Consider the following 20878-nt stretch of genomic DNA (forward strand, 5'->3'; position numbering starts at 1 on the left):
TTGTATCATTTTCTATTGGAATTCCTTTCACTGGATCGTAAGTTATGCCCGTATCATCAGCAAACAATGACAGTTTAGCTTCTTGATTCAGATAAGAAGGGAGGTCATTCACATACATCAAGAACAGAACATATACGAGGGTGAGTCAAATGAAAACCTTAAATTTGTAATAACACATCAAAATTTCGCTCCGTTGCCCTGTAAGTTCGTAAGAGTGCTACAAACAGCGTGCAGAATGACCTGTAGGTGGCAGCATAGTGCAGATGCACACATACCGTCGCCGTATCAGTATAAAAATGGCCGTCCCATTTGCGACTTGCACCAGGGAAGAACAGCGGTTCTGTTATTCGGTTTTTGCGTAGTGAAGGTGTGAAACCTATTGAAATTCATCGACGAGTGAAGGTTCAGTACGGTGATGCATGTTTGTCACAGCAGCAAGTCTACGAATGGAGTAGGAAGTTCGCAAATGGTGAGACTTCAGTGGAAGATGCTCCTCGTCCAGATCGGGCACAACCAATTGTGACTCCACAGAACATTGCAGCAGTTGAAGCCATAGTGAAGGAAAACCGCCGAGTGACACTGAGTGACATTGCAGCGTGTTTACAGATTAGTCCTGGGCCAGCACACCACATTGATGTGCTCCAGTTTCACGAAGTGTCTGCCAGATGGGTGCCACGGCAGCTGACTCCGGAAATGAGAGAACGACGTGTTGATGCTTGCGAAGAACTTCTTCGGCGCTTTGAACGAGAAGGTGATGGCTTCCTTGCAAGAATCGTTGCTGGGAACGAAACCTGGGTTCACTCCCACCAACCGTAAACGAAGAGAGCGACCAAGGTATGGCGCTATTCCTCATCACCAAAACCAAAGAAGTTCCGAACAGAACCATCAGCAGGGAAGGTTATGCTGACTCTCCTTTTGGACGAAAAAGGCGTCATTTTGGAGCATTACACGCCTAGAGGGACCACTGTCACCAGTGTATCACACATAGATCTCCTAAAAAATCATCTGCGGCCAGCAATCAAATCAAAGCGACGTGGATTACTGTCAGCAGGTGTCCTTTTTGCAATACGACAATGCAAGGACCCACACTGCCCGTGCAACAGTTGCAACAATCGCAGACATGCATTTTGAGTGTCTTCCTCATCCACCATACTCACCAGAGTTTGTCCCAAGTGATTTCCATATGTTTGGACCACTCAGAGACGCAATGGGAGGAAAGAAGTTCCGTTCTGATGAAGAGGTACGCCACGCGGTGCACGACTGGTTGCGCGGACTACCAAAAGAATATTTTTCTAAAGGAATTTGTGCACTTTGTAAGGGCTGGAGGACTTGCATCGAGCGTGGGGGAGATTATGTTGAAAAGAGATACAGCTTTGTACCACTTCTGCACAATAAATAACATTTAAAAAGGTTTAAGGTTTTCATTTGACTCACCCTCGCATATCAAGAACAGAATATATATATCTATATATTTTCTACTTTACTTTGTCCACCCTTCGTCTCTGCTGAGTTCACTGTACACTTTCAGTGAGGTGTCTGAATAAATGTGGAGGATTAACAGCCAATTATTTCTCATGAGTCGAAAGCAGAGAAAGCAGTGATGTTCGACGTTGAGGTCCGGAGCAAAGCTGGCGTTCTGCCTCACCCAAATGTGTTCAACTGGGTTCATGTTGGAACTCTGGGCAGGCATGTCCATTTCAGAGACGTTACTGTCCACGCACCATTGCCTCAAGGATGCTCATTTATGACAAGGTGCATTGTCATGGTGATACAGTCATGGTCTGCGAATTGTTCCTTTTCTGCAGGCACAACACATTGATGTAAAACGTGTTCATATTGTGCCGTATATAGTGTCCTCTTAAGCGCATTAAGCCACCCACACCTTAATCAGTAAAAACGTCATAACACCACCTCCTCCGTTCTTCAATGTTGCAAATATACAAGCAAGCGCCAAAGAAACTGATAGAGGCATGATACGTCAACTGGCAGAATACGGCGCTTCGGTCGACAACACCTGTATAAGACAACAAGTGTCTGGCGCTGTTGTTAGATCGGTTACTGCTGCTACAATGACACGTTTTCAAGATTTTCAGTTAGTTTGAACGTGGTTTTATAGTCGGCACACGAGCGATGGGATACAGCGTCTCCGAGGTAGCGATGAAGTGGAGATTTTCCCTTACGACTATGCCACGAGTGTACCGTGAATATCAGGAATCCGGTAAAACATCAGCTCTCCGACATCGCTGCAGCTGGAAAAAGATATTGTCAGAACAGGACAAACGACGACAGAAGAGAATCGTTGCAGTCCTTTCGCAAATTGCTGCAGATTTCAGTGCTGGACTGTCAACAAGTGTCAGCGTGCGAACCATTCAACGAAACATGATCGATATGGTGTTTCGGAGCTGAAGGCCCACTCGTGTACCCTTGATGACTGCACGACACAAAGCTCGACGCCTCGCGTGGACCCGTCAACACCGACATTGCACTGTTGATGACTGGAAACACGTTGCCTGGTCGGACGAGTCTCTTTCAAACTGAATCGAGCGGATGGACGTGCATGGCTATGGAAACAACTTCATGAGTCCATGGACCCTGCATGTCAGCAGGGGACTGTTGAAGCTGGTGGATACTCTGTAATGGTGTGGGGCGTGTGAATTTGGAGTGGTATGAGATCCCTGATACGTCTCTGACAAGTGACAGGTACGTAAGCGTCCTGTCCGATCACCTACATCCATGTCCGTGGTGCGTTCCGACGGACTTGGGCAATTCCAGCAGGACAGTGCGACTCTGCACACCGAGAATTGCTACAGAGTGGCTCCAGGAACTCTCTTCTGAGTTTAAACACTTCCGCCGGTCACCAAACTCGGCAAATGTGAACATTATTGAGCGTATATGTCTTGCAACGTGCTTTTCAGAAGAGACCTCCACCCTGTCGTACTCTTGCGGATTTATGGACAGCCCTGCAAGATTCATGGTGTCAGTTACCTCCAGCACTACTTCAGGCATTAGTCGAGTCCACGCCACGTCGTGTCGCGGCATTTCTGCGTCCTCGCGGGGGCGCTACACAATATTAAGCAGGTGTACCAGTTTCTTTGCTTCTTCAGTGTATATGATGGCAGGCGACGTTCTCCAGACATTCACCAAACCCAATCCCTCACATCGCATTGCTGCAGAGTATAGCATTACTCATCACTACAAAACATTTATCTCGAGTCTCAAAGAAATGGTTCAAATGGCTCTGAACTCTATGGGACTTAACGTCTGAGGTCATCAGTCCCCTAAAACTTACTAGTTAAACCTAAGTAACCTATGTACATCATACCCATCCACGCCCGAGGCAGGATTCGAACCTGCGACCGTAGCGGTCTCGCGGTTCCAGATTGAAGAGCCTAGAACCGCTCGGCCACAGCGGCCGGCTCACCAGTCTCACAATGCCCCGTAGCGGCTCTTTTACAGCAGCACATTGGCTGCAGAAATATGTTGCGTTATGAAAAAGTGCGGGAACACTTACTATGTACAGTCACTGTGTTAGCTGGACTGTTAACAATGCATTGGAACTCCCAAGTGATTCCTTCCGCTTGTTTCATGTGACTTTTTTACAGTCACCCACCACAACGCGCGACGGTCCCTATTCGTCCGTAGATTAAGTGTCCCTGGTCTTGATTTAGCTGCAGTTGTTCCTTCGCGTTTCCACTTAACAGTCACATCAGCAAAAGGCGGCTTGGGCAGCTTTAGAAGGGCTGAAATATCCCTGATGTATTTGTTACTCAGGCGCACGTTCGAAGTCACGGAGCTTCCCTGACCGAACAATTTCACTGATTCAGCATCTCTACTGACAGCAAACTACTCCTGCCTTCTGTTGCACGGGCGTTTCGCCTGTCGTGACATCTCGTGCCCACTTCCTGCATTACATAACGGTGTTTAGAAAAGTTCGGTTCAAATGGTTAAAATGGCTCTGAGCACTATGCGACTTAACTTCTGAGGTCATCAGTCGCCTAGAACTTAGAACTACTTAAACCTAACTAACCTAAGGACATCACACACATCCATGCTCGAGGCAGGATTCGAACCTGCGACCGTAGCGGTCGCTCGGTTCCAGACTGTAGCGCCTAGAACTGCACGGCCACTCCGGCCGGCTAAAAGTTCGGTCAGATATTGTTTCCGAGCGAGGTGGCGCAGTGGTTAGCACACTGGACTCGCATTCGGGAGGACGACGGTTCAAAGCCGCGTACGGCCATCCTTATTTTCCTAAATCACTTCAGGCAAATGCCGGACTGGTTCCTTTGAAAGCGCTCGGCCGACTTCTTTCCGCATCCTTTCCTAGTACGGTGGGACCGAGATCCTCGCTTTATGGTCCCCTCTCCGAAATGAATCTACCTGTTCATATTTTGTATTCCTGCATTACCCGCCGTTTCCCACACATTTATTTCCACGCGTATATTTGTCTAGTACATCTCCCTTTACTACATTAGGTATCCATTTGGTTTTTAGCTTGCTTTTCTATTCCTGATTTCAAAGTATTTCAGCTTCGTCAGTTCCAGTTTCCCTAAAGTCCACTTTTCAGATCATTGTAGCACTGTACTTCTTCACTCCACGTAAATATCTGAAAACAGTAGAGAATTCTGTTTAAAATTATTATAATTTTTTTATGAAATCTTTGTGCACTCACACCAACATATTAATGCGCAAGTATTTACCGTGTGATCAAAAAGTCAGTATAAATTTTAAAACGTAATAAACCACGTTATAATGTAGACAGAGAGGTTTAAATTGGCACACATGCGTGGAATGACATGGGGTTTTATTAGAACCGAAAAAAAAGAAAAAACAAAGTATTGCTAGACGCGTGAAAGATCTCTTGCGCGCGTCGTTTGGTGATGATCGTGTGCTCAGCCGCCACTTTCTTCATGCTTGGCCTCCCAGGTCCCCAGACGTCAGTCCGTGAGATTATTGGGTTTGGGTTACCTGAAGTCGCAAGTGTATCGTGATCGACCGACATCTCTAGGGATGCTGAAAGACAACATCCGACGCCAATGCCTCACAATAGCTCCGGACATGCTTTACAGTGCTGTTCATAACATTATTCCTCGACTACAGCTATTGTTCAGGAATGATGGTGGACATTTGACCATTTCCTGTAAAGAACATCATCTTCGCTTTGTCTTACTTTGTTATGCTAATTATTGCTATTTTGATCAGATGAAGCGCCATCTGTCTGACATTTTTTGACTTTTGTATTTTTTTGGTTCTAATAAAACCCCATATTGTCATTTCCCGACTCACGAACGGTGCCCGTATTCAGCTACCTGTACTGTGACTTAAAAACTTGCAGTGAAGCTCTATCCACTCATATGCGTCTGTTTTCTGTATGTCTCGTACTTTTAGCTCGGTCGTCTTTTGGAACCACGGAGGTACTTAGGAATAACTGCATTTTGTTATTTCTCTTTGTTGTTATGTAGCGTACACACCAAATTACCAGTGCCTTATTCCATAGGCCGCAAACGTGATACTTAAACATTTGTGTAGCGACGTGCAGATCATATAACAGATACAACAAATCAAACCAACAATTCACTGCAACTGGTAAAAAATCCGAATCTTTCGGGTTGCTCTGGAAAAAATGTAGTGAATAAGACAGACGCACTAATTAGTATATTTTAATAATAAAATTTCGTTGCCTGTCGATATTTCGTTCTTTTTAGGTTCTTATGTCTTATAAGCATTTCGTACCGAAAGCTCCACCATCAGTGCTTCCAAGTTTCACCCGAGGCTTTTCCACAGTCACACCTGAGAGAGGTTATGTTGTTATATAAACGAGAAATACATATCAGAGCTGCTATGCACAAACTACAGCGTTGTGGAATATCTCCATATTGCGAGAATCTGCTTCACTGGTACTCTATGGTGAAGTTCCTCCTGTTAGTCTGTCTTCCACGCTCTCTGTGTTTCACGTGAAACCATTAGATTCGTGAAAATACCAATAATTTGTTTTGAAATGAAAACTGGTCTCTATTCTTCTCCATGTGCAATGGTTTCGGTTAAGTAAATATTGAGCAGTGGGTAGAGATAGCACTGTCACCACACAGTCCTTGGTATGGTACAGAAGCTCACCATGCGAAACACGTACTATGTTGTAAGTGTAGCTCACGCTCTGTTAAGTCTATGGTGAGTCGATAAGTTGTACTTTTTATTGCCAAGACATTTGGTGAAACTCGCGGGAATTTGTGTTGTCAACTTGCTTAGTCTCTTGTCCAGAAAAGGACTTGTTGATCGTGATACCACTCCTGGGAAGATATTGTTTGATTTACAGCACCTTCTGATGTTCAGTCGCAGGAAAAAGTTCCGCAATCTCTGAAAGCTATACAATCTTATCGTGACGCTTCGATACACGATGCTCTATCTCTTCATTATTCTATATCTCCACGTTTCTAAAGGTTCTATTTCCTTCTCATTTGAAATGCTTATGGTTCGTCCGCCTGATTAACTAGGTGGTAACATGCTCGCCTCCCATGCAAGCGGGCCCGGGTTCGATTCCCTGCCGGGTTGGAGATTTTCTCCGCTCGCGGAGTGGGTGTCGTGTTGTCCTCATCATCATTTCATCATCTCCAGCGTGCAGGTCGCCCAGTGTGGCGTCGAATGAAATAAGACTTGCACTTGGTGGCTGAACTTCTCCGAATACGGACCTCCCGGCCAACGATGCCATACGCTCATTTCATTTAATTTGCTTATGGTTCAAGTTTAACTTCGGTACACGGCCACAGTCTCAACAAACACGCTAAAATCACAATACTCGTCTGCAACTGTTATTATGATTCTGTCATGCAAAGTGCCTGGATGAACAGTTGAACTGAATGGATAGTGACTTGGAAAGAGGTTATGAGATAAGGAACTAATGATAAATATAGATGTTGTTGTAGTTGTGGTCTTCAGTTCTGAGAATGGTTTGACGCAGCTCTCCATGCTACTCTATCCTGTGCAAGCTTCTTCATCTCCCAGTACTTACTGCATCCTACATCCTTCTGAATCTGCTTAGTGTATTCATCTCTTGGCCTCCCTCGACGATTTTTACCCTCCACGCTGCCCCCCATTGCTAAATTTGTGATCCCTTGATGCCCCAGAAGATGCCCTACCAACCGGTCCCTTCTTCTTGTCAAGTTGTGCCACAAACTCCTTTACTCTACAATTCTATTCAATACCTCCTCATTAGTTATGTGATCTACCCATCTAATCTTCAGCATTCTTCAGTAGCACCACATTTCGAAAGCTGCTATTCTCTTCCTGTCCAAACTATTTATCGTCCATGTTTCACTTCCATACATGGCTACACTCCAAACAAATACTTTCAGAAACGACTTCCTGACATTTAAATCTATACTCGATGTTAACAAATTTCTCTTCTTCAGAAGCGCTTTCCTTGCCATTGCCAGTCTACATTTTATATCCTCTCTACTTCGACCATCATCAGTTATTTTGCTCCCCAAATAGCAAAACTCCTTTACTACTTTAAGCGTCTCATTTCCTAATCTAATTCCCTCAGCATCACCCGACTTAATTCGACTACACTCCATTATCCTCGTTTTGCTTTTGTTGACGTTCATCTTATACCCTCCTTTCAAGACACTGCCCGCGAAAGGCAAAGGTCCCGAGTTCGAGTCTCGGTCGCGTACACAGTTTTAATCTGCCAGGAAGTTTCATATCAGCGCACACTCCGCTGCAGAGTGAAAATCTCATCCTGGAAACATCCCCCAGGCTGTGGCTAAGCCATGTCTCCGCTATATCCTTTCTTTCAGGAGTGCTAGTTCTGCTATATTCGCAGGAGAGCTTCTGTAAAGTTTGGAAGGTAGGAGACGAGATACTGGCAGAAGTAAAGCTGTGAGTACCGGGCGTGAGTCGTGCTTCGGTAGCTCAGATGGTAGAGCGCTTGCCCGCGAAAGGCAAAGGTCCCGAGTTCGAGTCTCGGTCGGGCACACAGTTTTAATCTGCCAGGAAGTTTCATATCAGCGCACACTCCGCTGCAGAGTGAAAATCTCATTCTGGAAACATCCCCCAGGCTGTGGCTAAGCCATGTCTCCGCTATATCCTTTCTTTCAGGAGTGCTAGTTCTGCTAGGTTCGCAGGAGAGCTTCTGTAAAGTTTGGAAGGTAGGAGACGAGATACTGGCAGAAGTAAAGCTGTGAGTACCGGGCGTGAGTCGTGCTTCGGTAGCTCAGATGGTAGAGCGCTTGCCCGCGAAAGGCAAAGGTCCCGAGTTCGAGTCTCGGTCGGGCACACAGTTTTAATCTGCCAGGAAGTTTCATATCAGCGCACACTCCGCTGCAGAGTGAAAATCTCATTCTGGAAACATCCCCCAGGCTGTGGCTAAGCCATGTCTCCGCTATATCCTTTCTTTCAGGAGTGCTAGTTCTGCTAGGTTCGCAGGAGAGCTTCTGTAAAGTTTGGAAGGTAGGAGACGAGATACTGGCAGAAGTAAAGCTGTGAGTACCGGGCGTGAGTCGTGCTTCGGTAGCTCAGATGGTAGAGCGCTTGCCCGCGAAAGGCAAAGGTCCCGAGTTCGAGTCTCGGTCGGGCACACAGTTTTAATCTGCCAGGAAGTTTCATATCAGCGCACACTCCGCTGCAGAGTGAAAATCTCATTCTGATAGGATAGTGCCTTGAAAAGAAATTGTAAGATGAACATCAAGTAAAGTAAAATAAGGATGTAGTCGAATTAAATCACGCGATAGTGAGGGAATTAGGCAGTGAGATATGAACAGCAGCAGTTTACTATTTGGATTGCAAAATAACTGACAACGGCCGAATTAGAAAGGACAGAAAATGCTAACTGGCAGTAGCAATAAAATAAATCATTTATTAGGAAAGTGAAATTTGTTAATATCGAATGTAAAATTAAGTGTTAGTAAGTCTCTCCTGAAGTATTTAGGTATTTACCTGGTGTTTAGCCATGAAGAGAAGTGAAACGTGATTGACAAACAGTTCAGATAAGATGATGATAACATGGGAAATGTACCGCTACCGAAGAATACTGAAGACTAGAGGTGATTAGATGGACAGATCGGATTACTAATAAGTAAGAGGGAAGAAATTTATGATGCAATTTGGGTAAAAGAAAGGATTAGGTAATACGAAGCTTCATGAGGCTTCAAGGATAGTTAGCAATGGAAGGATCCGTGTGTAGAAATTGGAGAGGGACAGCGGAGCTTGAACACAGTAAAGCAGCATCAAGTAGACGTAGGTTGTAGTAGTTATGCAGAGGTGAAGAGGCCTACAGAGAATAGAACAGCGCAGAGAGCGGCATCAAAACAACCTTCAGATAGGAGATCACAACAACGAACACAACTGTTAGTGTTTCACTCAATAATTTAATCGCCTGATTAAACTTTGGTGTTCTACATTACCTTTGTTTTACATTTGTTGCTGTTCTTCTTATAACGTATTTTCAAGACATTATCCATTCGATTCACTGATCAGTCTTTCCTGTCCCTAACTGAATTACAGTATCATCGGCAAATTCTATTTCTTCTTCCGAATTATATTTCTTGTCCCTAAACTTCAGTTTGCCTATCAATTTCCTCCTTGGTTGCAGCTTGCTCATTGTACATTGTACACGTTGTGAATACACTCCAACGCTCTTTCATTCTCTTCTCAATCATAGCTTCCGTTTAATGTCCTTCGCTACTATAACGGTTGTAGTTTGCAAACATGGTTATTACATTCATTTTTGAGATCTGAGGTTATATTTCTTGTCTCTCACAGGCGTGGCACGCACAGCAAACGAAATAGTTTCTTCGTGGTTGTTCTCAAAAAGATTTTAATACTGCTGAGCGAATGTCGTCTATTGCAGGTGTCTCATTTATACTTAGTTGTTGCAGCGCTCTGTCATATTCTTCTCCCAGTATCATACCTTGTATCTCATCTTCATCCACTTCCTCTACCTTTATATTGCCTTCAAGTTCTTTTCCTTTGTGGATCCTTTCAGCGCAGTCCTTCAATATTTCAGCATTCACTCCTTTGTTTCGTCCTGGCTCGCTACATTACCTCTTGTTATTCATACAGACTCTTGTCTCCAAGAGTCCGCCGCTCGTGGTCTCGCGGTAGCGTTCTCGCTTCCCGAGCACGGGGTCCCGGGTTCGATTCCCGGCGGGGTCAGGGATTTTCACCTGCCTCGAGATGACTGGGTGTTTGTGTTGTCCTCATCATTTCATCATCATCCAGGAAAGTGGCGAAATTGGACTGAGCAAAGATTGGGTAATTGTACGGGCGCTGATAACCACGCAGTTGAGCGCCCCACAAACCAAACATCATCATCATCTCTTGTCTCCAAGTGAGTGCCAAATTCTGCTATAGGTGGCATCTATCTTCCAGAGACTCACGCATCCACCTACAGCTTTGCATTTCTGCTCTAGCCATTGCTGTTCTGCCATTTTATACTTTGTATCGACCTGTTTTTGTACATGTATGCATTCACTTCTGCGTGCTTCATTTATTGAATTTTTGTATTTCAGTGTGTAGTCTATTGGTCAGGGATTTCTCACAGGATTTTCCTTTGTGCCTATTTGATCCTCTGCTGGCTTCACTATATCAGCCCTCAAAGCTGCTGTTCGATTTCTGCTTTATTCCTTTCCCATGAATCAGTCAATCGTTGCCTAATGCTTCTTTTGAAACTTTCAGCAAGCTCTGGTTCTTCCAGCTTACCGAAACCGCAATTCTTTAATTTTTAATCTGCATTTCGCAACCAATAAAATCATTGGCAAAACCCATCTGCTTCTAGAATCGATTTCAGTTTAAAGTCCGGTTTAGAAATTATGTACGCTATCCGAAACCTTCCGGTGTCTCCACGTCTCCACCAAATAATACGTTCAAATGGCTCTGAGCACTATGGGACTTAACATCTATGGTCATCAGTCCCCTAGAACTTAGAAGTACTTAAACCTAACTAACCTAAGGACATCACACAACACCCAGTCATCACGAGGCAGAGAAAATCCCTGATCCCGCCGGGAATCGAACCCGGGAACCCGGGCGTGGCATAATACGTGTCACCTTACTATTGTTTAAACATTAACTGTGTTCTCCGTATAGCGTTTATTAATGATTCTGTCAACAGTTGCAGTATTTATATTAGACGACTAGCTTCAAACCTTACAGGTTGACTCCGGGCTTGCAAATGAATCTATAACTTTCAAAACAAGTCGCCAGATATAAATACTGCAACTGTTGACAGAATCATTAATATACGATTCAAGGAATTTTACGTTGCTGGTTTCCTGTTGAAAAGGTGTTGAAACTGAATTACTACAAATTGACCATGTTGTAACACTTACATCTACATGTAAGTGTTACATCTACATCTACATCTACATTTATACTCCGCAAGCCACCCAACGGTGTGTGGCGGAGGGCACTTTACGTGCCACTGTCATTATCTCCCTTTCCTGTTCCAGTCGCGTATGGTTCGCGGGAAGAACGACTGTCTGAAAGCCTCCGTGCGCGCTCTAATCTCTCTAATTTCACATTCGTGATCTCCTCGGGAGGTATAAGTAGGGGGAAGCAATATATTCGATACCTCATCCAGAAACGCACCCTCTCGAAACCTGGCGAGCAAGCTACACCGCGATGCAGAGCGCCTCTCTTGCAGAGTCTGCCACTTGAGTTTGTTAAACATCTCCGTAACGCTATCACGGTTACCAAATAACCCTGTGACGAAACGCGCCGCTCTCCTTTGGATCTTCTCTATCTCCTCCGTCAACCCGATCTGGTACGGATCCCACACTGATGAGCAATACTCAAGTATAGGTCGAACGAGTGTTTTGTAAGCCACCTCCTTTGTTGATGGACTACATTTTCTAAGGACTCTCCCAATGAATCTCAACCTGGTACCCGCCTTACCAACAATTAATTTTATATGATCATTCCACTTCAAATCGTTCCGCACGCATACTCCCAGATATTTTACAGAAGTAACTGCTACCAGTGTTTGTTCCGCTATCATATAATCATACAATAAAGGATCCTTCTTTCTATGTATTCGCAATACATTACATTTGTCTATGTTAAGGGTCAGTTGCCACTCCCTGCACCAAGTGCCTATCCGCTGCAGTTCTTCCTGAATTTCGCTACAATTTTCTAATGCTGCAACTTCTCTGTATACTACAGCATCATCCGCGAAAAGCCGCATGGAACTTCCGACACTATCTACTAGGTCATTTATATATATTGTGAAAAGCAATGGTCCCATAACACTCCCCTGTGGCACGCCAGAGGTTACTTTAACGTCTGTAGACGTCTCTCCGTTGATAACAACATGCTGTGTTCTGTTTGCTAAAAACTCTTCAATCCAGCCACACAGCTGGTCTGATATTCCGTAGGCTCTTACTTTGTTTATCAGGCGACAGTGCGGAACTGTATCGAACGCCTTCCGGAAGTCAAGAAAAATAGCATCTACCTGGGAGCCTGTATCTAATATTTTCTGGGTCTCATGAACAAATAAAGCGAGTTGGGTTTCACACGATCGCTGTTTCCGGAATCCATGTTGATTCCTACATAGTAGATTCTGAGTTTCCAAAAACGACGTGATACTCGAGCAAAACACATGTTCTAAAATTCTACAACAGATCGACGTCAGAGATATAGGTCTATAGTTTTGTGCATCTGCTCGACGACCCTTCTTGAAGACTGGGACTACCTGTGCTCTTTTCCAATCATTTGGAACCTTCTGTTCCTCTAGAGACTTGCGGTACACGGCTGTTAGAAGGGGGGCAAGTTCTTTCGCGTACTCTGTGTAGAATCGAATTGGTATCCCGTCAGGTCCAGTGGACTTTCCTCTGTTGAGTGATTCCAGTTGCTTTTCTATTCCTTGGACACTTATTTCGATGTCAGCCATTTTTTCGTTGGTGCGAGGATTTAGAGAAGGAACTGCAGTGCGGTCTTCCTCTGTGAAACAGCTTTGGAAAAAGGTGTTTAGTATTTCAGCTTTACGCTTGTCATCCTCTGTTTCAATGCCATCATCATCCCGGAGTGTCTGGACATGATGTTTCGAGCCACTTACTGATTTAACGTAAGACCAGAACTTCCTAGGATTTTCTGTCAAGTCGGTACCTAGTATTTTACTTTCGAATTCACTGAACGCTTCACGCATAGCCCTCCTTACGCTAACTTTGACATCGTTTAGCTTCTGTTTGTCTGAGAGGTTTTGGCTGCGTTTAAACTTGGAGTGAAGCTCTCTTTGCTTTCGCAGTAGTTTCCTAACTTTGTTGTTGTACCACGGTGGGTTTTTCCCATCCCTCACAGTTTTACTCGGCACGTACCTGTCTAAAACGCATTTTACGATTGCCTTGAACTTTTTCCATAAACACTCAACATTGTCAGTGTCGGAACAGAAATTTTCGTTTTGATCTGTTAGGTAGTCTGAAATCTGCCTTCTATTACTCTTGCTAAACAGATAAACCTTCCTCCCTTTTTTTATATTCCTATTAACTTCCATATTCAGGGATGCTGCAACGGCCTTATGATCACTGATTCCCTGTTCTGCACTTACAGAGTCGAAAAGTTCGGGTCTGTTTGTTATCAGTAGGTCCAAGATGTTATCTCCACGAGTCGGTTCTCTGTTTAATTGCTCGAGGTAATTTTCGGATAGTGCACTCAGTATAATGTCACTCAATGCTCTGTCCCTACCACCCGTCCTAAACATCTGAGTGTCCCAGTCTATATCTGGTAAATTGAAATCTCCACCTAAGACCATAACATGCTGAGAAAATTTATGTGAAATGTATTCCAAATTTTCTCTCAGTTGTTCTGCCACTAATGCTGCTGAGTCGGGGGGTCGGTAAAAGGAGCCAATTATTAACCTAGCTCGGTTGTTGAGTGTAACCTCCACCCATAATAATTCACAGGAACTATCCACTTCTACTTCACTACAGGATAAACTACTACTAACAGCGACGAACACTCCACCACCGGCTGCATGCAATCTATCCTTTCTAAACACCGTCTGTGCCTTTGTAAAAATTTCGGCAGAATTTATCTCTGGCTTCAGCCAGCTTTCTGTACCTATAACGATTTCAGCTTCGGTGCTTTCTATCAGCGCTTGAAGTTCCGGTACTTTACCAACGCAGCTTCGACAGTTTACAATTACAATACCGATTGCTGCTTGGTCCCCGCATGTCCTGACTTTGCCCCGCACCCGTTGAGGCTGTTGCCCTTTCTGCACTTGCCCGAGGCCATCTAACCTAAAAAACCGCCCAGCCCACGCCACACAACCCCTGCTACCCGTGTAGCCGCTTGTTGCGTGTAGTGGACTCCTGACCTATCCAGCGGAACCCGAAACCCCACCACCCTATGGCGCAAGTCGAGGAATCTGCAGCCCACACGGTCGCAGAACCGTCTCAGCCTCTGATTCAGACCCTCCACTCGGCTCTGTACCAAAGGTCCGCAGTCAGTCCTGTCGACGATGCTGCAGATGGTGAGCTCTGCTTTCATCCCGCTAGCGAGACTGGCAGTCTTCACCAAATCAGTGCGCTTTTTACTGTTACGTGTAGTTTATGTTGCGCTGCTTTTATTACCTACAAGGTGTTTTGCCTCTATATTTGTGATGTGTAACTGATACAAAATATTTTGCAGTTGGATGCAAGGAGTCTACAAATACGAAATGATGCTAAAATACTGAATGAGATCTGTAGTAATTACTCGAAGAAATACAGTAACCAGTCTTTTGTAAAACTTTAGTTATGGCAAGAATTGTTCGGAAATTTCACGCACCTTCAACCGGCGTCATACATTTATATGTTAATAGAAATAGTGGGATTAAATTTTTATCAGTACCTTTCGACTTTCGTATTGAAACGCTACAGATGCTCTGGAAAACGAAGTATCTAAAGGAATTGTTATTCTCCACAGTACAGCCACAGTATTCAGAATGCAGTTAACAAAACCGCAGTGGACTACTCATGAAGACACAAATGTTAGATAGCTAGTTTCATGTTCCACACATTATTTGCGTGATTAATCGTAATGATATCTGTGAGGTATTTTCCATTCACATTACACAATCACATGTAAATACGAGTACATGCTGACCATACGGAAGAGATTTTTTTAAAATATAGATGTGACTAATTCTTAGCTGCCACCTTTTACACCTTACAAAAATAGAAATTCTTCTACAGGAGTGAAGAGCCTGTCAATGAGAATCGTTTTTAGTTTGTTTCCAGATTTTACGCTGCAGTCTGTCAGTACATCACTGAGGAAGTGACTAAAAATTATTTTTATGGTAAAAACAACATTCATTTTTTCTTCTGGTATTATAATTACGCACATGTTTGTTCTCTTTCAACCGCTGTGGATTATTTCCAACAAACGTCCCCTAGAACTTAGAACTACTTAAACCTAACTAACCTAACGACATCACACACGTCCAAGCCCAAGGCAGGATTCGAACCTGCGACCATAGTGTAAGACGTATGCTTTGCCGGCGATGGGCGAGGCATGACAAAATCTCTGACCAAAGAGTAGTTTGTCGTTAGTTGTTGCATGTCGCTAGTCTGCGCTTGTCTGCGCGAGTCGACAGTAGTAGTCTGTAGTAGTCTGGTGGAGTCGGCATGCGTCGGCCGTGTGCTCTGCTCGCGACTCTGGTCAGGACTCTGGAGGATGAGTATTGTTGTAGAAGGTAAAGAAGCAGCCTTGCGCATATTTAATAATGTACGTTAATTATCATTTAATTTGTTCGAATAAATGCGCAAATAATAATTTTTTATAATATAAAGTAACTCCTTTAAAGAAAAAACATTCATTTCAATTTAAAGAATATTTCCAATGCATGATCATTCCTTCCAAGAATAAAAAAAAATATACGCCAGCATTGCACGAAGCTGTGTCGAAAAATATCTAATTAAGAGCAGATATATTTGCAGTTTTTATTGAGGTAAGAATTTTTACTTTTTTTATTCAGAATACAGGGCCCAAGGGCAGCGCTGCTGTCCTCATAAAATTTATCAGGTTACTAAACTTTTTTATTATTTTGGTGTTTAGGAATTTTTCTGTTTCGAACTTGACATTAAGTGAGAAAAGAATTTTGTGGGAACAGTAAATGTGAATGCATTTCTGCACACAGACTATAAATCGGAGCCAATTTTGTTCAGAGGCTACAATATTTAAAATTCATTTAAAGTGGGGAGTTTACGCATGGTTCATATTTTTATTTAAAATTTTGTGTGGAGGTTACATTTGGTTCATGGTTGATTACTCAATTAAATATTTTTGTGCCGAGGATACACTTGGCTCCTTTTTCATTATTAATTTTTTTTTACTTTATATTATAAAAATTATTATTGGGGGATTTTTTGGAACAAATTAAATTACAATTAACATACATTATTAAATATGCGCAAGGCTGCTTCTTTACCTTCTACAACAATACTCATCCTCCAGAGTCCTGACCAGGGTCGCGAGCAGAGCACACAGACGACACATACCGACTCCACCAGGCTACTACTGTCGACTCGCGCAGACAAGTGACAAGCAACAACTAACGACAAACTACTCTCTGGTCAGAGATTCTGTCATGCCTCGCCCATCGCCGGCAAAGCATACGTCTTACAATAGCAGCAGCGCAGTTCCGCACTGAAGCTCCTAGAACCGCTTGGCCACCGCGGCCGACTTTTAAGTTACCTCGTAACATTAATCCATACGGCATGATTGAATGAAAATACGCAAAATATGTCACTGATCTGTTTCTCACCAAAATTTGCAATGATTCGAAGTGCAAAAGTGGCTGAACTAAGTAATAATTTAGGGAGTTGCAAGATGTGTTTTTTCATTCTAGATTCACGTCAGTATGGACACAAAAATGTTTTGAAGTTTCCATCCAGTAATTATTTCCTCGCCATGTGTTATACTTATTATTCGTGTAGATTTGTAGAACTGAACACGTTGCGTCCTTTTCGGAATTGCTAATGAGACCATCTAAAGAAAACCAAACAAATCAACAGTACGATTAAGAACATTATTTTCCTTTTCTTCTCTTGCTGTATGTTTATTTGGATTGAATACAATACCAGTGTCAGCTTCAAAAGAAGCAAATTCTGTTTGTTGTGTATTAGATGGAAGGTTATGCAGGTTGTAACAGGCGCAGATACATTTGTTTGTGCTACCTAATATGTACACACGTCAATGTGTTGGTTGTTTTTCTCTGTGTCGAACTGTCTTCCCAAAACAAAAACACATCAAAACTACATGACCTGATGTTTTCTGCATGGTCGTAACTGCACCAGTAGGTGGGCTACACCTGTCAGTATATAATCATTTTGCGTCAATCTGTCCACACTTCAGCATCTGATCTCCTATCCATGGGAAAATAAGCATTTATATCCTCCTCTTGCCACATGTACTTGGAGGTACAAACCAACTTAAAAACGTACAATTTGTACTGGCTCTAATTATTAATATGCAAATGATATTCAGTACACCACCCTCAGTCACCAATAGAAATATCTGTTCTTATACCTGTTACATACTGTATACAGGGTGTTACAAAATGGTACGGACAAACCTTCAGGAAACATTCCTCACACACAAATAAAGAAAATATGTTATGTGGACATGTGTCCGGAAACGCTTAATTTCCATGTTAGACCTCATTTTAGTTTCGTCAGTATGTACTGTACTTCCTCGATTCACCGCCATAATTTCATACGGGATACTCTACCTGTGCTGCTAGAACATGTGCCTTTACAAGTACGACACAACATGTGGTTCATGCACGATGGAGCTCCTGCACATTTTAATCGAAGTGTTCGTACGCTTCTCACCAACAGATTCGGTGACCGATGGATTGGAGGAGGCGGACCAATTCCGTGGCCTCCACGCTCTCCTGATTTCAACCATCTAGACTTTCGTTTATGGGGGCATTTGAAAGCTCTTGTCTACGCAACCCCGGTACCAAATGTAGTGACTCCTTCGTGCTCGTATTGTGGACGGCTGTGATACAATACTCCATCCTCCAGGGCTGCATCAGCGCATCAGGGATTCCATGCGACGGAGGGTGGATGCATGTATCCTCGCTAACGGAGGACATTTTGAACATTTCCTGTAACAAAGTGAAGTCACGCTGGTACGTTCTGTTGCTGTGTGTTTCCATTCCATGATTAATGTGATTTGAAGAGAAGTAGTAAAATGAGCTCTAACATGGAAAGTAAGCGTTTCCGCACACATGTCCACATAACGTATTTTCTTTCTTTGTGTGTGAGCAATGTTTCCTGAAAGTTTGGACGTACCTTTTTGTAACAACCTGTATGAGGGTAACAGTAGCGGACCTATGATTGAGTCTTGTCAGACCGCATAAGTGATTTCTCCCCAATTAGAAGATTCTCCCCTGCTTACATTGTCTGATTTATTAAGTACAACTTTCTTCATTCTTTCCGTTGGCTGTGATATTTTCCATAGGATGGCTGCATCATCAATTCCGTGAATCACCTATTTCAGCTGAAGATGTGTTTAATCTCGAAACGCATCTTGGTATAAATTAAGTTTTATAAAAAGGGTTTGGTTGATGCAAGTATATTTTCGAGCTATTTAATCTATGGGCAGTAAGCCCAAGCAGCATCATTATGGATAAAGTAATATCTATTAATTAAATTACGAGGAGCGCAACGCGATTCTTAACCACGGAAAAGGTACGTTGGCGCTGACGTACGGGCCAGAGCTCGTAAGAGCAGGTGTAGAGCCGTGTCGTACAAACGCTACAGCTGTTCCGGAGGCATCAGCGCGTGACTAGCTATTGTTTGCCCCGTTTGTCGGGTATTCGTGTCGCCCAGATACGATCGGCCGATAGCGCCGAGTTTACCCACGTGACTCGAGCGCGGTTACGGCCCTATTAGCGTCACTTTTAAGAGCGCGCCGCGGTATCCAGGGCCTTAACTCGACTTTTAATGCTTCCGCGCGGCGTAGGAATTCCGAAACGAGCACTTAGTTCACGCGTATCTCCACAGCTGGCGCTAGCGGCAGTGTTTTGGTGCCGCAGCAGGGGGGGAAGAGGAATCAGACGGCTCGTCGCAGATAAAGCGAGAGGCGCCGGCGGTGGCGTTAGGGTGGGGGAATATCTGTGGCCGGGCGGTCGGCGCGTGGCGCGGCGCGGAGAGAAGCGGAACTACTTGGCGAGGCAGAGGCGTGACGAATTCTCCTCCCATTGGCTGGGCGGACAGACCGCCACCCCTCTCGCCGCGCTAGGCACTATGCTCGAGACCTGTCACAAGGCGGAATGATGGATGGCTCTTCCACCTCGAAAATAAAGCAGGAGTCTGGGTAGCCAGTCGCACTGCGTTATCTGAACTTGTTGGTTCGAACAGACACAGTCAATGATGTTTACTCAGTTCTGCGACGCTTCCTGACACACATCTATTACTTTAAACATAGCTGCTAAGGTTCAGTGGCCATGTCAGAATTATATTAGAACAAATAAGCCCTCGGTCACAAATATTAAGTCAAAATTGACCAGGTTTCGACGCTACTATGAGTATCGTCTTCAGAATTAAACTAACTGTTGTAAAACATATTAGGTATATAATACATTAATAAAATTAGAGTTTGTACTGACTGGAAAGAAATGCAGTACTTAAGTCACATTTTTAAAAAAATCTAAGCCGGAAAGGCGATGTCATGAATAGTTGTAAATAAGATGGCGAGCCTCTAAGGGCTGCTCGTACTTGAGTGAACAAGGGTTGCAACAAGACTGAGGTGCCCACGTTAGAAAGTGTGGGCGAGTAAACATGGTGCCATCTAGTAGCCACAGAAACAACTAGGCTGCTGTACATTCAAAATTAGACACATGAAATTGTGATGCAGCTGATTCAAGCATAACGAAAGCACTAATCATAATAGGATGATGTTACATATTTATCTGCTTTAAACAGATACATTTTGTGACGTGAAAATCGTCAGGTATGGCATACAAGAAAACGGCTAAGATGTAACAGGAAAACAACATTTCGGTAAACTGCATGAGGAAATCTGAAACAAAGATCTGTATACTGTCGAAAAGTTTTTATTTCGCAGCTGCAGCTGTTCGTTGAGAATGAGGCCATCATGACGAGAGAGATGTTTGAAAATCTCCATTTCCTCTAAGACATCTAACCTACGCCCCTTCTTTTCGGTATGCAGAATATTGTTATCGCCTATGGCTTTAGGCACGTGTCCAGTAATTAAGAGATGATCGGCAAAGGATGAATTTAGGGGACTGGTGCCGTTCTTTCTCAAAAGATGTTCTTTATATCTGATGGTGAAAGCACGTCCAGTTTGCCCTATACAATAGGTGGCGCAGGTATTACAGATGATCTTATAAAAGCCAGAATTTTCTGTAGGCGAGCGAATGGTTTTGAAATTATGAATGAAGTTTCTCTTTAGATTATTATTAGTAGAGAAGGCAACATTGCAGTTGTAATTGTTGCGAAGCATGCGCTGAAGCTGATAGGAAATGGGTCCTATGAAAGGAATAGAAAAACGTTTTCTCAGGTTAATTTCACTGCATGAGGTGTTGAGCGTGGTAGTTCTTGCAGTTTTCTTTTTTAGGATATCGTCTACTATGTTAGGCGTATATTCATTATTGACTGCTATGGTTTTAAGTAAATTAATCTCCTCATTAAACTTTTCTGTTGAAAGTGGTATGGAGGTGGCTCGGTGGACGGCAGAGTGAAAAAAGGCCATTTTTTGAGACTGTGGATGAAAAGAGGAAGCAGGCACGATTTGGTCAGTCAAACAATGACGATGTAAGATACAGCAACTTATTTTATTTCGAAAGATACACAGTGAATAATAGATTTCATCTTATACAATAATTTTGCCAGATATTAACTTCTCGACACAATCGTCGACGCTCTGCATGAAGTTTGTC

The sequence above is a fragment of the Schistocerca cancellata genome, chromosome 12 (genome assembly GCF_023864275.1).
Source record: "Schistocerca cancellata isolate TAMUIC-IGC-003103 chromosome 12, iqSchCanc2.1, whole genome shotgun sequence".
NCBI lineage: Eukaryota > Metazoa > Arthropoda > Insecta > Orthoptera > Acrididae > Schistocerca > Schistocerca cancellata.